This window comes from Natrix helvetica (assembly GCF_964273705.1).
Source record: "Natrix helvetica genome assembly, chromosome: 10".
NCBI classification, from domain to species: Eukaryota; Metazoa; Chordata; class Lepidosauria; order Squamata; family Natricidae; genus Natrix; species Natrix helvetica.
The window spans coordinates 22,072,024-22,092,915 of NC_138561.1; the positions used below are offsets into that span (position 1 = coordinate 22,072,024).

A 20,892-nucleotide genomic window follows, 5' to 3' on the forward strand; every position below is an offset into this window, starting at 1 on the left:
TTCTGCTCCTGAGGCTTCCCTGTAGCCTGGGCATCCTTCTCCAGCTCCACTCCCAAGTCCAAAGGAAGTCCACCGCTAATCCTTTTGCAGGCCAGGATAAAAAGCAACAGGTGGAAACTAATCAAGGAGAGAAGCAACTTAGAACTGAGCAGGAATTTCCTGACAGTGAGAACAATTAATCCGTGGAACAGAATTTGCCTCCAGAAGTTTTGAAAGCCCCAACACTGGAGGTTTTAAAGAAGATGTTGGACAACCCTTTGTCTGAAGTGGTGTAGGGTTAGGGTTAGGGTTAGGGGGTTGGACTAGAAGACCTCCAAGGTCCCTTCCAACTCTGTTATTCTGTTTTATTATCTCTGACAGCTCTTGGTCTCTTTATGCATCCCAGGCCATCAAATTGCACAGGAGGGCGTGCGACTCCACCCGGGTGGATAATCCCACAGGCATGCTGAGCATCCACCAAAGCTCCACCCTGGACTCCTTCTCCCCCCCACACACACACACACTCCGTCTTGACATACCAGGCCTGCGTTTCCTCCAGGTGTGGACCAGAGAAGGTCTCCAGCACCGATGGACGGATGCCGTGGGAAGGGGGAGGGGGCAAGCTTTGCGCCCCACGACACCTGGGCTCACGGCCACAGTCTGCAGCTGGGAAAGTTGCAGATGTGTCTCTTTCAGAAACCTGCTGGGAAGTGGAGGGGCAGCGGGGAGAGGGTCTTGCTGACATACTCCGTAAAATATGTGACCTGGGCAGTGGAATCTGACTGCGGTGTTTTTCTTCCGAGGGAGGGCGGAAATCTTTGAAGATGTGGTCGGGGTTGTGTCCTCAGTCTGCTCGGCCAGGCAGGCGTCTTCAGCAACTGCGCAACTTGATCGCAAGGCACATCCTGAGGCCAAGAAAACAAAACATCCTCTTGTTTCTAAGTCCCTGTTGAACAACCTGATGAGGAACATGGATTTCATCACATCTTCCTCCCAAATGCTTCCAGGGGAGGGAGAGCTTTCCGTGAAATCTAAGGGATGCCCTTGTGCAAAAGAGGCCAAGCCCTTATACAGTCTTCTCCCTTAGAGCCACCAACATCTTCAAACGTCCCCCGGATCTCACCACGGTGTCATCTCCAACGTCTTCTTGGGCCACAGCAAGTTTCAGAAATCCAGATCTGGGCACTTTCATCCAGAGCTTTCCTAACCTTAGGAAAGTGAACATGTGTGGACTTCAACTCCCAGAATCCATACATCTTACATAGAGATTAACAGAGTTGGAAGGGACCTTGTAGGTCATCTAGTCCAACCCCCTGACCAAGCAAGAAACCCTACACCGGTGATGGTGAACCTTTTTCAGCACCGCGTGCCCACTTTGTCCATGCACTCTCTTGTCTGGGCCACGACCGGGAAGAGGAGCTGCCCTGGGAGCCTGTGCGCACCGGAAAAGGAACTTCTGGTTTCTGGGGCATGCATGTGCCCCAGCCAGCAAGTCTTCTAGTTACTGGCATGCGCGCGCATGGACTGATCAGCTGCCCAGCGTGCATGCTTATGCCAGAGAACAGAAGACCAGCTCTTCCGGTTTCTGGCACTGCCACATGCACAAAGGCCAGCTGATCGCCATGCACATGCGCCCCAGAACCCGGAAGAGGAGCGGGTGACGTTGTGTGTGCCAGGCAACATGGTTCTGTGTGCCACTTCGGGCACGCGTGCCATGAGTTCACCATCACGGCCCTACACCCTGTCTATCTTCAAGTTGCTAGCTGGAGAAACAGTGATCCAAAGATCTGAGGACCAAGATCCAGATGGACTTTCCCCAAGCTGCATTTTCTTAATTCTTAAACAGGCCGCGTTTCTTTTTTTTTTAACCCTGTTCCAGTAATAATGACCAGAGGGAAAGAATTTCCTCATTCTCCAGAAATAAGGCAAAACCTCACCTCTTTTGCAAGCTTTGCACATCTGAAAAAAGAGAAATCTTGCAATACTTGTTAAATTGCACCTGGATTTTCCTGGTTTTTTTCTCTGGACTTTTTTGCCAGGGGAGTTCTGGGCAGGCAGGAGGAAGGGGAGATATATATATATATATAGGCTTCCCCCATAGACTTTGCTTGTCAGGGTTAGCTGAGAAGGTCGTGTGACCGCAGGACATTGCAACCGTCATAAATAGGAGTTCAGATGCCAAGGCCCTGAATTCTGATCACGTGACTATGGAGATGCTCCAAGGGGCCAGAAGTCATTTTGTTCCAGTGCGGTTGTAACTTCAGCCACTAAACGAATGTGAGCCGAGGGCTACCCATATTTCGCCCTACAGCTGGTCACACCCTTTGGGTCCTCTCCCCGTGAGAGAAACGGTCGCCCAGAGAGCTTCTGCTGCTCAGCCTTTATCCCCTTCGGTCCTTCCTCGGCCTCCAGTGGGTGGGGCCTTCAAAGACCCTCACTCACAGTTGTCATCTTTGAACAAGCTCGCCACCACCACGAGTGCGAAACTTCGGTTAGTTTCTAAGCTTTGCAAGGTCATTTTGTTTGGCTTTGCAGCACAAGGGCGCTAATTGAATGCGAGCGTGCGCCTCGAGTGTGCAATGGAGCCCTGAGCTGGCTTCTAATTCTGACCAGGTGGTTCTAATGCTTCCAGCGTGTCAGGGGGCAGCGTTGATGATAAAGCTGTGAAAATTTTGGGCAAGGAGCCCAGGGCACGCACGCACGCACACACACACACACACACACACACACACACCATTTGTGTTTTGCTTTTTCTTGAGTCACACCACAATAAACAAAGTGTTGAAACTTGAGACGGACCTGAGACCCCAAGAAGGAAAGAGTTTGTGACAGTGTGAATGTCAGAGGAACTAAGTGTTTCCTTTGGCTGGCCAATGTATGCAAGGCACACATATTTTGTGTGTCTCCCACTCCCACCCACCCCCGGTGGTATTAAACCGGGGCTCAAAAGGCCTGGGAAGGAAGGAGACGCAGCCTGGGTGGCATTTCCAAGTGCCGTTCAGATGCTGACAAGGCGAACAGAAGGTCCAACCTGCTGCCCTGCATCCATCCAACCCCACATCCTGACCTGGAAGAGAATAATTGAAGGTTTTTTGGAGGACTTAGTCCCCTACATCCCCACACAGCAGCCCCATTGCCCTGCCTGTAAAGAGGGGCTGGGGAGGGACGACATCACAGCAACTCTTTGGCCACATTCAAGAGCTAAGAATGAGACCACAAGCAACAACAACCGCGGGTGTATGCGCACACACTTGCTTCCTCTGTTGGACCTTTCCCAGATCGGTGAATGACAGCAGGGACCTTGTGACAAGAGAGGGCCACAAATGTTTGCCATCTGGAGGGGACCAAGGGTGGAAGGGAGGTTTGTGGCTGCCCCCTCCCTTTCATTGATCCCTGGGGGGTGCAAGAGAGAAAATGTTACAGAGCACCCCGAGAATATGAATTCCTCTTGGCCCAGGCGCAAGATGCAGAGTCATAGGGCATAGGGCCCAGTTACCTGCGGGATCGCATCCTCCCACATACATCCCAGCTGCCAATTCGCTCTCACAGAGAGGGGCTTCTCCTGGTGCCGTCCGCTAGGCAATGCCAGGGGGCGACGCCAAGGAGTAGGGCCTTCTCTGTGATGGGCCCAACCCTCTGGAATGACCTCCCCCCCGACATCAGAACCACCACCGACTTCCGCTCCTTCCGGCAGAAACTAAAGACTCACCTGTTTCGACTGGCTGGCCTGGCATAATTTCAATGCCTATCTCCTGGCATTTATATTTTACTGGTTTTTAAGGGTATTATTCTAGTCTTAATTTTATTGGGTATTGGGATCTTAATGTCTGTTTATTTTAATTATTTATTAGCAATACAGTCCTGCACATCTTTTATCCTCCTCTTATGCATCTATCCATTTTATATTTGTATATATATATTTTCCATGTAGTAATTTTAATTGTTTTAATTTTGTTCTTTGACATGGACTGTACACCGCCCCGAGTCCCTTTCGGGAGAGGGGGCGGTCTATAAGCGCTAATAAATTGAAAATTGAAATTGATAGAGTCCTTCCTTCCCTCCCATCCTTCTTTCTCTCTTCCCCACCCTCCCTCCCTCCCTTCTTCCTCTCTCTCTCTCCCTCCTTCCTTCCTCTATCCTTCCTCCCTTCCTCTCTCTCTCTCTCTCTCTCCTTCCTTCCCTCCCTCTCCCTCCCCCTTCTCTAGTGAGGAAATAGTTAATCACTCCAAATTGGAGCCTTAAAGTCAGCGAAAGAAGCGGAGGGGAAAGACCCTGGAAGGGAACTATCGGAAGCATGCTAAGGAGGTGAAGTCATCCGCAGCCACCCGCGGGGCACGCGCTTCTTCCACCAAGGATAACTCCGCAAAGCGATGCGGGCAGGTGGGGGCCGCAGCCCCACCGAAGGCCAGCGGAGAAGATTCCTGGACTTTCTGCTTGAACAGGTGGCGGGGGGAGGGGGGCTACCCCCTCACAAACCTGGACCCTTTTGGACTCCCGTAATTCTCAGCCGAATGTGAATTGAGAAGACCCCCCCCGAGGGAGGGGAAGCGCACAGCTGGGCAAGGAAAGCCCCCCCCCCCATTCCTGGACTGCGGAGCTGCTTCCCTGCGTGGCTTGTGTAGTTGTGGGTCTGTGCGGTGCTTTCCGCCGGAGGAGAATCGGTGGGAATGTCAGCCCTGGACGAGCGACGCACCGGGAAAGTTTTCTCCTCCGCTGATGCCCCGCGGGGTCTCTAAAGCAACGCGGTCAAAGGACACCCCCCCCCCCCAATACTGTCTGCCCTCCCCAAGGAGGGGGATCGATTATCTGGTGGAAGAGGGAAATCTCCCCTCCCCCCTTCAGGATGGAGCACCCCAAGGAAGCATCCCAGAAAGGTAACTCCGATCTCTCCTCCTGGTTTCAGGTCTTTGGATGTTGCGGGCTAATCGATCGAATGGTTCGCTTCCTTTTTCAGCCGCGTTCCGAGTTGCTTTCGGTTTTTTTGCGATGAATGTGTCCTGCGTGTGTACACAGAGGGCGATAAAAATCTATTTTCGTCCTCCTCCTCCTCCTTCCCCTCTCTCGAAGCGGCTGAGCGGAATCCGCCAAGAGAATTTCTTCTGCAAACAGCCTGAAAATTGTAACGGGAGCGCATTCAGGCTCCAATGTCTTCCCAAGAAAGTTTGCTTGGCTAATTGGATTCCGCCTCTTGTCCTGGACGCTCGCTCGCTCCCAGCGCCCGGCTGCTTTCAAGGAAATCGGAGCGGCGCTCCCCATTCATTCCTCCAGGACCGTCCCTTGCTCGATCCCGCTTTCCCTTTCTCCTGGCTGCATCTCCCTTCTGTCCCTAAAACTCTTGACAAAGGAATAGGTCAACAGAACCATTGATGGTGTGTCAATTTATCCGACATCTTTCAGTCCCCAAACATCTGTTCCTGAAGGCGTTAGAAAAGACACGGCTAATTCTTTGCACCAAAGGACCATTTTGCATAGGTAGATTGATTATTTCGTCTGTCTGTCTGTCTGTCTTTTTATTTCTTTCCCTATCTGTCTATCTGTTTATCTGGTTCATGTTGTTGGTGCAGACTTAAGATGCCAGACAGAACATTTGAAATCAAACTCATATTGTCCAGGAAACTATTCCTACGATGGATATTCAAAATCATGATAAGAGGTTGAATGGAGAAGAAGCTTTAGGAAAGAGCATTTCCTGTGAATGTCCTTACCATAATAATCCTGTTTGAAGATATTTTGTGCGTAATTTTATTTCAAAATGGAATAGTGCAGCGTACCATTTTAGAGTTATTCTATTATCCAGAACAATTATTTGGCTCAGCGGTGCTTATACAATCGCATTCCTTTAAAAAATGTGTATCAGGGATGGGTAGAATAACAAGTTTATAGGGACCTGTGTTTTGATTCATTCGAGGGCTCTTCATCATTCCAAATTTGGCAGTAGCATCCCTACTGTGTCTTCGCAGACAGACAGAGAGAGAATCTCAAGGTTTCTGAAACTTTCTGCCTTGAGGAGATTCTGCTAAAATGGACCCAGGACTGAAGTTTCCAGGCTTCTAAGGGGAAGGAAAATTGTCTTGAATCGAGGTATTGCTTGAGGAATCATAAATGTGTCTGGCTATCTTCTTACATCCTTTTGTACGTACATGTCCTTGGAAGCATTCTAGATCCAAGGAGAACTTTCTAGAAGCAACCTAGAACTAAGGAAAAGTGTCCTAACATTGAAAATAATCGATCAGTGGAGCAACTTGCCTCCAGAGGTTGTGAGTGCTTCAACTCTGGAGGCTTTTAAGAAGAGATTGGACAGCCATTTTTCTAAAATGATATTAAGATCTCCTGCTTGAGCAGAGGGGTGGACTAGATAGAAGACCTCCAAGGTCCCTTCCAACTCTGTTACTCTGTTATTCTGCCAACATATCCCGACATGGGAGGAAAAGTAGCTGTGATTGTAACTCTTGCACACCCTTCCAGCGGTGAGCACTTAAGTGAGGTCCTACTGAAACATCTGCAGGAAAACAGCTAACTCAGAGATCACCAAGGACCTCGGAGGTCCTAAATGTTTGAAGGAAAACTTGCTTAACTTAGTTAATTTCCTCTGCAATTTTGGCTATTTTTTCCCCCCTGCTGGAAATAAAACAACTCCAAAGATTATAAAAAGTTGGTGCCGCAGAATTTCTTCTCCTTGGGTGGACTGAAGGTTGTGTGTGAATGGTTTGTCCTGAGTAAAGTTTTCCCGGGTAGAAAGGCTGCCAAGAGGACCATGGGGGGACCGGGGGGACGGGACGGGACGGACGGACGGACAGGAAGAGCTGTAATGTACACTTTCATTTGTGTGTCTATTAGGATGTTGCGAACGGCCCAGAGTCACTTCGACAAACGGGCAGTGCAGGGATTTGATAATAAGAATTAAACAATTATTTAATAGTGATTAATTATTGCATTATTAAGTTATTAGTTATTAATTAAATAATTACACCGAGCATCCGTGATCCTCTAAAAGACGCCACCAAAGGATTTTAAAAGCACAGCAAGAAGGAGAGAGGAAAACAGAAACTTCCTCTTGGGAGGAAAAGAAGCAGAATTTCTCTCAATAGTTGGCTATTTTCCCCCAAGGCCACAGGAGATCCACAGGGCACACAGCTGCTAATTCCCACTCCCCCCTTTTACCCCAGGAAAGACCCCAAAGAGGCAGATTGTGTGATCAAAACAACTCGGTGCACACCTTAGACATTTTCCTGCTAGGTTGCCCGGGAGTGTGTCTTTGTGTAGAACGAAACTCAGCCATCTCAACATGCACACAAACACAATCCCTCACCTGCAGTGAACCGAAGGAGCGTTTTGAGCGGCTCTGGTGCGGTGCTCCTTGCATTCAGGGCCATGGCTAGGATTTATTCTCTTTTGAACGACGGATGTAATTGTAGGGTGCATTTTCTACTGATCCCTGTGTTCAGCTGACGGGCAGGAAAGAGAGGGCCAGGTAATAGCGGTTAAATCGTTTAGAAGCAAAGAATAAGCTGAGACAATTACAGCCATGGTTTTTTAGATAGGCAAGATGTAGAGAAGGCAGAAAGTTTCGTGATTAATGGTATTCCCAGGCAGCAGGAATCAAAGTTCTCATCCCAACATCTTTCATGTCTGCAACTGGGACCAATCGGAGATGATGGCCGGATTACCCTGTTGATGAATGGGGAGTTTTTGAGGGCTTGAAATCTATTATCTGCGTCTTTTGTTCCGCTTTATTTATTTATTTATTTTCATTGCAATATGTTTTCTTTTAAAGCATTCGTGTTTCATAAGGACGCCCTTCAATAAAACTGTCAGGGCAGCCTCCACAAAAGATGATTTAAGAAACACAATTCAATCAGGTTTGGAGCAATGGAGAAAAGCCATAAAAATGTAGCGGAGGAGATAATGCCTAGCCCAGATTACAGGCTGGGATGTTTTGGCAAATTTTAGAAAAACATATCTTTGCCTGATGCGGTAATGCAAAGACAGTTGGCACCAGCCAGCCTCTCGGAGAGGGTGTGACGTGGAGGGCAGGCCTTCTGCTGACAATGAAAAAGCCATATGTTGGGCTGTCACCACCTCCTCACTTCAGAGGACAGGAAAAGATCTGGAGAAGAATTCCCACAAGTGCAGCATCTGCTGTACCCATGGTTTCCTCTTCATCTCCTACCAAATGTGGTCTGGGGTTCTTCGTCATGTCATTGTGCCTTCTTCAACGCACAAACCGATTTTTGTCTTGCATCTCGTAGGCCAGATGGTTTCATCATGGTGTTGCTGGCAGACTGGGTGCCTCTAAAGGGCCCCCAGTGACTGACTGATGGGAGTGATTTTTTAAATTTCATTTGCGGGTTAACCTCCCCACTCAGGAAACGAGATAATTGAGTGGCCCGTTTAAATGTATATTCCAAATCCAGCCTGTAGTTTTTTGAGCCAAACCTAAAGGTTTTCAGCCTTACACCATTCTTCCTTCCCAGGAGGAATTCCACCAGCAGGAACCTCTTCTGCTCTGGGTGGATGGATGTGGGACACGGATTTGGCCCTGAACTGTGAGTGATGTGTGTGCCTCCATGAGAAATGTTTGCACTAGCACTTCCATGGAGATTTGGGATACGGCCCTGACAATAAGTCAACCACATGTCGGCTTTGAGTGCTGTGAATCATGTAATCCCTTTCCGTGCAGGCAGAGCTGGCTCACTGCATTGTTTGGCCAATCTTCCAGCTTCCAAAGGTGAATGCTTTGCGGTTTGTTGTCCTGCTTGAGTTGGGGGCCAATCTAAGGAACTGGAAGAAAGCTAAAACCGGCCTCGACAGTTTCCCTCCCTCCAACCAAACCACGATGGTTCTTCTCCAGGGTCTTCCAACTGTTCGAGTTCCAGATGGTGTGCAAAACAAAATCTGTGCTCCATTTTCCATCACGGGTCACCTGTCTTTGACATGCATCATTTGTAAAACAGCAAAAATTGAACCCCGCGCTGCTTGTTGTCTTTAATCAATCAGAACAGAGCTGGAAGGGACCTTGGAGGTCTTCTAGTCCAGCCCCCTGCTCAAGCAGGAGATCCTATACTGTTTGAGACAAGTGGCAGTCCAGTCTCTTCTTAAAAACCTCCGGTGATGAAGCACCCACAACTTCTGAAGGCAACTTCTGTTCCATTGGTTGTTGCCCTCACTGTTAGGAAGTTTCTCTTTCCTTCCAGGCTGCTTTTCTCTTTTATTAGTTTCCATCCATTGTTTCTTTTCTTGCCTTCTGGTGCTTTGGAGAATAAGTTGTCCCTCTCTTCTTTGTGGCAGCCCCTCAAATACTGGGAAACTGCTATCATGTTTCCCCCCCACCCCCAGTCCTTCTTTTCTCTAGATTAGTCATGCCCAGTTCCTGCAGCCGTTCTTCATACGTTTTAGTCTCCAGGCCTTTAATCATCTTAGTTGCTCTTCTTTGCACTTTCTCCAAAGTCTCAACCCCTTTTCTGTAACGTGGTGACTAAAACTGGATGCCATACTCCAGGTGTGGCCTTACCAAGGCTTTATAAAGCGGTACTAATCCTTCGCGTGATTTTGATTCCATGCCTCTGTTTATGCAACCAAGGAAGAAGAAGAGCGTGGAAAACTTTTGAAGGAGGATCGTTTCTGAGGGGATGGATGGATGTTGAGAAGCCCTCTGATTGGCTCCGGCCCTACCAATCACTTGCTTCAGCTCCACCTTCCATGTGGCATCCCTCATTGTACAGGCTCTTTTAATTAGGCCCTCTTCCAAATGAAGCGTAGCTCTCTCGGTGGGGACGATGTTCCCACTCCCAAATGTTCCTCTGGGCCACTTCTGAGTGCCAGCTTCTGAGGCACATTCACCCACGGCCAGCCTCCTCCTCCTCCTCCTCCTCCTCCTCGTCATCATGGCAATGGAAGGTGGGGGCATTCCTGTGTTCCACATGGATGAGTTTACATTTCCACTTGGAAGAATCAAGGACACTCTTGGGGCTGTCCCTGTGATTGTTTCATACTTTGGGCACAAAATAAAAGCGGACTTCTCTTTCATCCGATGGAGAGAGGATTGGTAGGGTGGGGAAGGAGAACCTTTCTGCGTAACACTAATAAATCCTGGCGCATTCTCCAGAGCCAGGAGCAGCCAAGGGTTTTAGTCTTTGGCCCTCCCGGAAGGCAGATTCAAGGGGTAACAGGAAGTAATACCTGAGCATGTGCCCTGGGGCAGGAAGAAGGGGAGAGAGGGGTCCCATTGTTGGAAAGGATTCTGAGCAATCTCCAAGATGAAAGGAAGGCCACGTTCTGGAGAGGGTTAGCAAGACACAACACAAGCTCTTCCCTGGTCCCACCAACAGGCAGGGAGGCCCCTGTGGTTTTGTCCCACTGGTGGACTGTAGAAATTATGAGTGGGGAGGAAAGCTCTCCATCTCTTCCTTCTACTTGGAATCCTAAGGGTGGGAGATGCAGCCCAATCCAAAAAGTGAGGCGACAGGTGGAGGTTAGGATGGGACCTTCTTCTGGATGACAGAACCTTTAGCTTAGGATTCCTCCAAGGAGACAAAGCGAAGGCAAGGAAGATCAGGAGGAGATGTGAGTTTGGACGTATCTGCAGAATCAACTCCCTTCCTTCTGGGATGAGCTTGGACACTTTGGATCCCTAACCTGGGGACCTCGCAGGTGGGAAGAGATATTTACACCTTCTCTGAGGTTTCAGAAGAAGTGAAGTTGACTTCTTGACTACTGATGCTACTGGCCTGGGATGCGTTTAAGCTCCAAACTGGAAAAAGCTGATGACAATTTATCAATTGTGATGGACAGATGAAAAGTTCATGTAAACACATTCATCATTCTGAGCCAGCCTTGAGGTCATCTCCCACTGGAGACTGTAGGGATTCAAAGCCCTCCTTTGGCCAAGCCTTCTGAAAAGCTAAGAGAAATCAAGGGACTGGCTTTCTGCAACCCCCAAAACCGTCTTTTGGAAAGGGGAAACCACGGTTGTGTTGACCAAACCAGGTCAGGCAGGAAGAGAAAGTCAGAGAAATGGGGTTCAGGTGAGCCTTGTGGCCTCCTGAAAAAGCACCTTTGGGACCTCTCATCGGAGAACAATCAGGTGAAGCCCTCAAGAGAATAATTGCATTGTGGTGTCCCTTTTGCCGCTCAGCATCTTCTTAATTCTGCATCATTATTGTCCTCCCAAGAAATTTCTCCAACTGACTTTTGAGGTTAGGGAGCGAGCGAGCGGAGAAGGCTTAAGAAAAGCGAACCTGAGATTTTTCTGGCAACAGTCAGCCGATTTCCCTGGGCTTTTGCAAGTGTGAGTTCAGCTTGATTTTATTTGATCGCAATATTTCTCTTTTCCTTTCTTTCTCTCTCTCTCATTTCATTCATGTTTGCCATTTTAAAACCTGTGGTTGGATTTGATGACATTCTGGCTTGCTACAAGCATTGGATTTTTTTTTAAAAAAGAAATGATATTATTTTATCATTGATATTAGCTTTTCTGAAACACTCCCTTTTTTCTTTCTTTCTTTCTTTTTCTTTCTTTCTCTTTTTTCTTTCTTTCTCTCTCTCTCTCTTTTCTTCCAAGGCCTTTTGACCTGTTTTCATTTCTAAGCCAATATCTTGCACACTCTTATCTGGAATCAATTCCACTTTATTTCAATAGATCTTTCTTCTAGCGGACCTATGGAGGACCACAGATATTCTACATTATGTGTTTCTGCAAACCTATTTCTATCCACTGTTTAAACAGTCTTGGAGATTTTGCTGCTTAATTATTGTTTGAGTGATTAAAATAAAGAAGGATAGTGTTATGCATTCTTAAAATAGACTAATAACGGAGTGGCAGTGCAGTTTTGAAACTGTCTGGGCACAAGCAATCATTGGATTCGTTGGGCTTCAGTGCAAGGAATTTAATAATTGGTATCTCCAAATGGTCTTCCTTAGAACTGATAGAGATTTTCTTCTTGGTCAACCAGAATGATTCCGTTATATGTATTAATATAGAAGGAATTAGGGATGATGGAAGTTAAATAATATTTTTTTTATTTTCAAAGTAAAAAAAGGCATCTTAGATATTAAGTAGATGTGATGATGACTAGTCGTGCAAATCGATGCTAAAACATCCAATGCTCGCTTGCCTGAATACATTGTTATTTTCCTTTCGCTGAAGGACGGCATCCAACATTTATTTTAATCCCGATCTTAGAGAGACGTTGATGGTAAGCAGCTTACTAAAGTGATTTTAGCATCTCATTGTTCTGCGGTTAAATATTATCTCTTTCTTAGTGAGCAGACAGTATTAAAAGCAACAGTTTATTTAAAAAGATCAAAGAAATTGTGTAGACAACAACTATATTGAAAAGAATGTTCCAATGTGTCCCCCGATCTGATACTTTGCAGATGTGTGGAGACCAGAGTCCGGAACATCTGGACGGCTGTAGGTTAGGAAAGACTGAGCCTAAAGAATAACTTAAAATGCCTCGTCCTACTTTCTGCTAAGGTGGTGACTGCTTCCAACACAAAACATTTGCCCACTTGTTAGTGTGAACACTGGTGCAGTTGTGTGCAAGGAGAAACTGATCAAAAACAATTGAAGCTATCGCTGGATTCAGACCGAGGGACTTTTAAAATCCCACCTTCCGATGTACCATGCAGCAGCAAGAAATTCGAGATTTGTTAGTACTGCGTCTGTCTTCCCAAGAGCATGGAGAGCAAGAGTCGGACACGATGTAATGGTTAAAACAATACATTTTTTTCTTCCCTGAGCACCCAAAGGTGCTTTCCCTCCAAAAACAAAAAGACATCTGGGCTTTTTGGACTGTTTTTTTTGAAAACGTTTCACTTCTCATCCAAGAATCGAAGAAGCTTTTTGGATGAGAAGTGAAACGTTTTCAAAGAACAAAAACACACACGACAGTCCAGTTGTCTTTGGGGGGGGGGAAGCACCTTTGGGGTAACCATGACCTGGACGATTGAGAAGCTCCATAGACATTCTCTACGTTGCTCAATCCCTGCAGTTGTCTGCAACAGGAGCTCTGTACAACCACATCTCCAACTCTCATGCAAAAGCAGCCATTGTGAGAGTTTTGCCAGTTGAAATGCAACGTCTGAATCAGGTCTGGGTGAACAGTGGCTTGGGTGCTGCTGCTGCAGTCCCAACTGTATCCCCGCTGCTCCATTTCAGGACCAGCCGCTTCTCCCAGATGCCAGCAAACCCCTCCTCAGAATTCATCTACCGGTGATTGTCACAGCTTCTGGTTCCACTTTTTGTTTTTAACCAGTGCCACTGAAGGAAACGTGGCTTGGCTCGGCTCCCTGCCAGGCATCTTGGCACAGAACCCAGTCCAGGGATGCTTCTGAAGGTTTTTGGCACAAGCAACTCTGGCTCGGGTGCAAGCTTGAAATATCTGGGGAGGGGTCTGGGGTGGATTTGGAGGGGAGCAGCAGGCCAGGCTTGGGCATGAGGCAAAACAGAGAAGCTGAAATGATGACACCAATTAAAGGATGCTAAAAATACCTATCTTTGACAGAAGGCACAGGGGGGGAAAGCATAGGAAGAAAAATAATGCCTTCCCCAAATGCATCCAGGAATGTTATATACTATGATGTGAGCACTAGACAAAAAGTGTGCAATTGTTCACGAGAAAAAAAAATCATTAAAAAAATTCTTCTGGATGCCAAATGGATGTGGACAAGAATGACATGAACTGGAAAATGAGAAATGAAATCAATTTGACAGATAAATTCATGCTTATTCACCGGTGGGGGGGAACGCTTTCAGATTTTGTTATGATGATATTATTGAGGATGAAGGAATGCATTAAGAGCGCGTAATTATTATGGAATTCACTGTCAGAGAGGGGAATGTTACTCCGGGGCTATTGAGAGTCTTGAAAGAACTTTTGGGAGGGAAAACTGAGCAGGGAGAGGAACCCAAAGTGAATTTCCAAACATGCAGCCATCTGTTTTCCAGGAAGAAGAAAAATCTTGGGGACTCTTAGAACTAACATTCACTTGGGCGATAGTCCTCTGGAATACAAACATAGCGTGTGCGTTAAGTGAAAACTCACAAACGTTACACATTGGGACAGCCATCATTTAAAGTTCTTGGTTTATTATGCGATTCAATACCCACTTCAGGGCTAATTTTGGAACCTGCCTTAACTGAAGCAAGAGTTTTATAGGTTGTTCATATTGTTATGGTGAGTTGCACCGTCCGCCAGATGCTTAGATTGGATTTGGCATTTTTATTCATTTATGGCGTCCTTCCCAAGGGGCAGACAGATGTTGTTGTTTGATGGCCTTGGCACAGGATGGAAAGCTGTGCCAAGTCAAGTTGCCTTTTGCAATTGACTGATGGGGATTTTATCAATGCTGCTGGTGTTCAAGTGGCGCTCCAGATATTTTGGGGATTGCATTTTTATGATTTCCTTTTTATAGTTAGTGCAAAACAGTTACTCATTGTGAAGTCTTTGCAAAAATGTGGAATTAATTCTCATTTAAGAAGGAAGGAGAGGCAGAATGGGAAGAAGACAAAAGGAGGGAAGGAAGGAAGGATCTTGCTGTCAAACTGGTATAAGCAATATGTTGATGAATTAACGACATCTTAAACACTCATGGCACATTCATGTATGCTGATTTTTTTTCAGTTTCCCATGGAAAATGCAAAAAAAAATTAGTTTTGGTTCAAAGAAAACCATCGGGTTAGGCAGCTCATTTGTTGCTAGCGAAAGCCACAATTTTGCAGAGGATTGGTGAAGTTTTTTCCAATCCTGCTGCCGCTACTTCTCCTGGAAAATACTTCCCCAGGCTTGTTATTGTTTAGAAGGAGCCCAAAACAGGACTCGGGGCCGAATCCTGAAGCCACCCTCCAGCTTCCATTCTTTCAAAGCGTCAGATTCTTTCCACCAGCTTTAGGCCGGCTTGAATTAGCTCAGGGAAAGAAAAGAAAAAACACCTCCGTGCAGTATTCCTAAGGCGTCATAAGTGGCTCATTAAAAACAAAAACCAATTTTATTTTTCACAAAACTTCCTAGCGTCAACCTTGAGGCTGTTGCTGGGATGGGAGATCGCAGATCAGTTGTGTTTCAGAGAGCAATACTGCCATCTGTTAGAGAGAGCGAGTCATTCACAGCCTCAACCGGAGGAGAGCCAAGGGCCAGCCTTCCCTCCCGTAGGAAAGTCTTAGAAAAATTTCAAACCCAGGGTGCATTTTAATGCAAGCGGAATATCTAATTTTGCCAGCAGGCAAAAGGAATCCTCAGTTGTCTGTCCTTCTAATTCCACTATGCTCTTTTTCCGTTAAAAAGGCACAGCCAAAATTAGAAATGTGTTGCAGGGAAAAAGGAAAAAATAGTTGAAGGAAAGCAATGCAAAAATGCTATTGGCGGAAATGGCTTGCAATATAGAATAGTAGATATGCAGTAATTGGGTGCAAAAGAAAAAAGAAAAATTGCACCCCAATTACTTAAGAATATTTCTCCAAGCTCAGAGAGTACCAAGGGTGACACAGCTTAATCCTATCTGCACGTTTCTATTAAATATATCTGAATTTGCTAAAGATGTGCCAAAACTGCATTGCAGATTCTCTAAGCAGGGGTGTCCATTGTCCATCCTTGGCAAATTTAAGGCCTGTGGACTTCAACTCCCAGAATTCCTCAGCCAGCCTGGGGAATTCTGGGAGTCGAAATCCACAAAGGTTCTCCCGGGATGGACTGTCCTGTTTTACAGCTTCCATAAATTGGGGGCAAATTTAAACCTCATTCAGTTGGGTGAGCTCACCTACCTCCTCACCTCTCCAGCCAACGCAGTGTTGTTATGAAGATAAATGAACTATCTGTGGTACATCCAGATTCTTGGGGGAAAGTGATGTATCGACAAAATCAATCCATATGGCGATCACCTAGTTACTAAACTAATTTTAACCCATCAGCGGAAATAGTTTTAGAATTTTGAACCTAAGCACAGTATTTTAAAATGTTGCAAGTTTCCTTTACATGCAAATCAAATTTTTCAGGGTCTAGATCGTCCGGTAGAAATTATGGGGCGGGGATCGAACCCTTCTCAAATGAGATTTACCTTTTTCTTATGCCAGAAGCAGGCTGCACATTATGGGAGTTGTAGTCCATCACAGATGGAAAAAGTCAAGGTGGATAAACCTGTGTAAGAAAAGGACTTGGTCGCGAACATGATCCTTGTTTCTCTCAAGTATTAGAGACAAACAATGACTCCCAACTATTAAGGAGCAGTTTGATAAGATCTGGAAACATGTTTCCATTTAAGAAGTTATCCAATCATGCTTAACATGAAATAAAGCAGGAACGGAGTAATTAAATTAAGACTTGAAGCCTATATATTAATATTTCTAATGACAACCTAATGCAAATCAGTGCCAAATGGTGTGTTTTTTTAGCAGTACAGTATGAAGTTACTTGGACAGTAAAAGGAAGAGGATATTTGCATGTTTGTGTGGGTGAAACTGAACATAATTTTGATCTGAAACAATAAATAAAAGGGAGTCTCAGCCGTACAAAAATAAAATATTGCCAAGGACAAACGATAGGCCTGCATATTTTGCCAGCCTTGGGGCTCAAGACTCTTATTCCATCTGAATTCCAATTTCTGGGAGCAGGGAGTTTGCAGTTTATTTATAATCTGCTCTGTGTCTTTCCCCCCTCTAGAGTTGTGCTCTGGGCCCAAAGCTGCAATTTTTGGAGCAAAGGAAAAAAAAGATTACAGGGTTTTGTTTGGTTCTCTGGTTTGTTTTCGGATGGCTTAGCTTCAAAGCAATGTGAGTTTAACTCTTAGGTTCGAAGCAGCCTTGTTATTATGGAAAGATCCATGTGGGGTCAGAGATGTCCTTACTGAATCCCTTGATGGCTTCCCCACATCTTCATCATGGAGTTCACCCTTCTGAATCCAGTCCCCAGAGCTGGAATAGATGCCCTCTCTGTCTCCCAAGCCCTGCTTAAGAAATGCTCAATGGTCTCCGGTCTAATCAAGCCAACAATGATTCTGATCAGGGGGTCTCCAAATTTGAGAATTTCCAAGACTTGTGGACTTCATGGCTGAAGGAATTCTGGGAGTTGAAGTCCACAAGTCTTAAAGTGGCCAAGTTTGGGTGATTCACCCCACGGAGTCTTGACTCCTAATTTGGAAAGTAGGGCTTCAGCAACTTCACACCATTCAGCCCTCATGCCAAGGACTTCAATTGATAACTTGATTGCCAAGAGACTGGATCTTCAATCTAACATTCCGGGCATATCTGTGGGCAGCAAAGAAGTCCCGGGTATCAAACCACAAGCTGGCTTATGCATTATGTCATCCTTAAGGTTTTTATTCCTGCATTCTGATTGGTTGGTTTGTGGGTCTTTTTCTTTTGCCTTTGAGATAGTCAGATATTTATCCTTTGGAGGATGGGCAAGAGACGGAAAAGTCCCTAACCTTCTCTGTAGTTGCATGACCACAGTGCAAATATTACCACTGACAGATGAAACGAGCTGGTGGGTGAAATGCAAACAGATTTGGCTGGAAAATGATCGGTTTGACAAATTAAGTCATGGACCAAGAATGCTGCTTCATTGCTTCTTTGAGCCAAACAGCTTTTGCAGTTACTCGAAGTTTTTTTTTTTTTTAGAAGTTCCATAGAGAAACCGACACAATTCAGAATTCTCTTGTTCTCCAGCCTTGCTTGGTTGATCATCCTAAGCCCACGGTGATGTCCCTCCAGTCTACCCACGTGTCATAAACCTCGGAAGAGATGGGGGCTGGGGGCTGGCTCTGGGCAAAGGTCCACCTCACCCCATGGTAGCCGATCAGATTCATCCAGGAATCTCACCACATAGCATCTCACAGCTTAAAATCTCAGCCTATGAATCAGGCATCCCTCCTGTGATTCAGCTTAGCCAACTGACCGGCCTAGCAGCTATCAATAGCTCTATTGTCTAAAATTCACCCCTCTAATATGAAGATGAAATCCACACACCTCGAAGGTGTGACGGTTGAGAAAACGGAGTTTTAGAATATTGGAGCTGCTGGTGATGTCTTAGTTTTAAAAGCAGTCCCTTAGTACCACTAAGGCAGGGGTGTCCAAACTTGGGAACTTTAAGACTTGTGGACTTCAACTCCCAGAATTCCCCAGCCAGAGTTGAAGTCCACAAGTCTTAAAGTTCCCAAGTTTGTTTTTTTAATACTCCAAAATTCCTAGTTGATTTACACCTTTTGTAAACGAGAGCAGACAGACTTTTTTTTGGGGGGGGGGGGGTGTTCTTCTGAAACTCATTATCTGGCCAGAGAAGGGAACTACGAAGGGTGCAGGTTATTATAATTATTTATTAAATTTATATGCTGCCCGTCTTACTGTCAAGCAACCTTTGGTTAGGTCACACCAGTGATGTCTAATCTTCTTGTCCTCGCATGCCGAAAGTGTGTGCCTATGCGCCACAGCGCATGCGTTTGTGTCCACACCCATAATCCACACTCCCACCCTGTGCATGCACATACGTCTTCCACGGCAGAGACCCAGAAATCAGCTGGCCGGCGGGAGGCCCGTGCACATGTGTGGTGGAGCTGAACTGGAGCGACAGCTCGCCTGACAGCAGAGGCCTCCATGTGCCACCTGTGCCATGCGTGCCATAGGTTCGCCATCACGGTGTTAGACCAACAGTTTCAACCATGGTGGTCTGATCTGTAAAATCGGGACCAGGAATGGAGCTTGTTAATTGCTAGTTATGAATTTGGGACTTTTCATCCCATGGAACAATGCAGCTGTAATTGTTTTGTTTGGCCAGTGGGTTTGGTACGTCAAGAGCGGAGACGCTGCCATAATGGATTGCTTCTTACTTTCTATGAAATTGGTCTGGGCCAGAGCAAACTCTGAGTGGCAGCTGTTATTATTAGCATTATTTTGTTGAAGGGATCCTTATTTCTTCCTCTACATTCCTCCTTCACAGCAAACATTTTCAGAGCAACTGTAAAATCCTCTCTGGGACACTGTCGCTATTCATGGCCTGCTGGTGGGAGTAACAGAGTGTGGGTGAAATATATATAGAAAGCAGAAGAAAGAGAGGAGGAAGAAAAGGGTGCGCGTGCGGATGAGTGGATGCAGGCTGTTTATACAGATTTTTTTTTTAAAAAAAAGACGCAGGGAGGCATGGCTTAAAAAGAATGACTTGTTCACAACATCGACCCAAAGCAAAATAGCGACTCCGTTGTTTTAATGGATGCCTTGTAGGATACACAGCACGTGGAGGAGTCTGTAGGGGACCGTATGGGGGAAGCAAGACACTAAGGAACAGTGCTGGGCCGGCCAAGAAGTAACTCCCTGTTATCCCTCGGAGGCCAAATTACAGGGATGGTAGATTCAGGATGTCAGTTTTGTTCTTGGGATGTTTAGGAAGGGGCCGGGCTACTTATTTGACATTTTATGTCCAAGTCAGAAAACAGAGGCATTTGAAAGCAGAGGAGGCTGCTGTATGCGGTCAGAAACATGGCAAGACGTGACTAGATCTTTGGAAATTATAGACCTTAATTGTGGGCCTTGGCAATCTGAGCATCTGTCACTGCCTTTGTCTATGACCCTTAACCAAGTCAAGCCAATCATGTTGTGTGAAGCAGCCACCCACTCATTGCTGGGTGAGGATCATGCCCGGTCTATCTTCTGTGGAGGGACCGTTGCGCAACAGTGAAGCCAATGCTTGGAGATGTTGCTTGAGAGCCTTTCAACAGAAGAGGCCGCTCCAGATGTCCATCACCGAAAACAAATCAAAACTCAATGGTCAGTCCTTTTCTCCTGCTTCCCCAACTAGACTGGCCAGGTGCTCAGGCTGGCTGAGGCTTGTGGGGGTTGTGGTCCATTTGATCTGATTTTTGAAGGCTTTGCTCTACCTTCAGGTTTCTAGAATTGCTGTTGGTGGTTGATGTCTCTTCCTCAATGTGTCTTCCTCAGCCTTTACAGCAGTGGTTCTCAACCTTCCCCATGCCGCGACCCTTTAATACAGTTCCTCATGTTGTGGTGACCCCCAACCATAAAAATGGTGTCTCGGTTCCTAAGACCATTGAAAATATGTGTTTTCCGATGGTCTTAGGCGACCCCTGTGAAAGGGTAGTTTGACCCACAGGTTGAGAACCCCTGCTTTACAAGATCTGAAGCGCAGCTGAGAACCTTCTCCTTTCCAGGCAGTGATGGCTGCGTAGCCCAGGAACTGTCTTCTCCCCAAAGTGGACCCACTTATAAAAGGGAATTTCTCCCCGATCCCAGGGGCTCCTGTTCACTTTGGGCACCCAGCAGCCTCTGACCTTCACCACCCTCTGCTGCTGGCATCCTCCAGATTCCCTGAAAGATCCCATTCATCTCAACCTTCTTAAAGAATGCAGCCCAGTCTTTGACAGGATTCCCAGACTGAATGTCCATGGAAAGCTAGAAGGAGAGATTGACAGGTCTCCAGCAGCTCACCTGATTTTTTTCCGCAAGTGACTCGGCGGTCAGGAGTAACAGGCAGGACAATTTATGCCTTATGCCCTCAACCCTGGTTTTAAGGAACAGGCCCTTTAGAAGCTGTTGTGTGAATAGAGAAGAGGGGGAAAGAAGACGTCCTCCAGGAATATAGCAATAGTTAAAAAAAAATTAAAGGTGAAGAAAAGGTCATTCATGAGACCATAGTTTAGGGCAGGGATGTCCAAGCTTGTAAGACCTGTGGACTTCAACTCCCAGAATTCCCCAGCCAGCACATTTCTTCAGCGAACTGCTTAGAAACAAGCCCTACCCATCCATGTAAACCCATGCATCATGGTTGGTGACCAATGATTTATGCCTCGGCTTGACATATATCAGAATGATGTGGAGAAGAGTGTTAATGACTTCAGGACCATCAAGGAGAAGCCACACTAATAAAGGAGGACATTTGTAGCTCAGGTTTGACACGAAGGGTCCTTGGTGCT

At 46.2% G+C, this 20,892-nt stretch overlaps 1 protein-coding gene across 3 annotated transcripts in view; it reads left to right on the forward strand.

Moving 5' to 3' along the window:
• The window catches only part of ZNF469 (zinc finger protein 469), a 157,324-nt gene that overhangs the window by 84,231 nt on the left and 52,201 nt on the right, over nt 1–20,892 (forward strand). The window contains exon 1 of one of the 3 annotated variants that reach the window (XM_081963692.1): nt 4,780–4,853. The exons of the other annotated variants lie outside the window; for them this stretch is intronic. The gene's annotated coding sequence lies outside the window, so the exon portion shown is untranslated. Of the gene's footprint in view, nt 1–4,779; nt 4,854–20,892 lie in introns of those variants that run through there. 3 annotated transcript variants of the gene reach the window in all.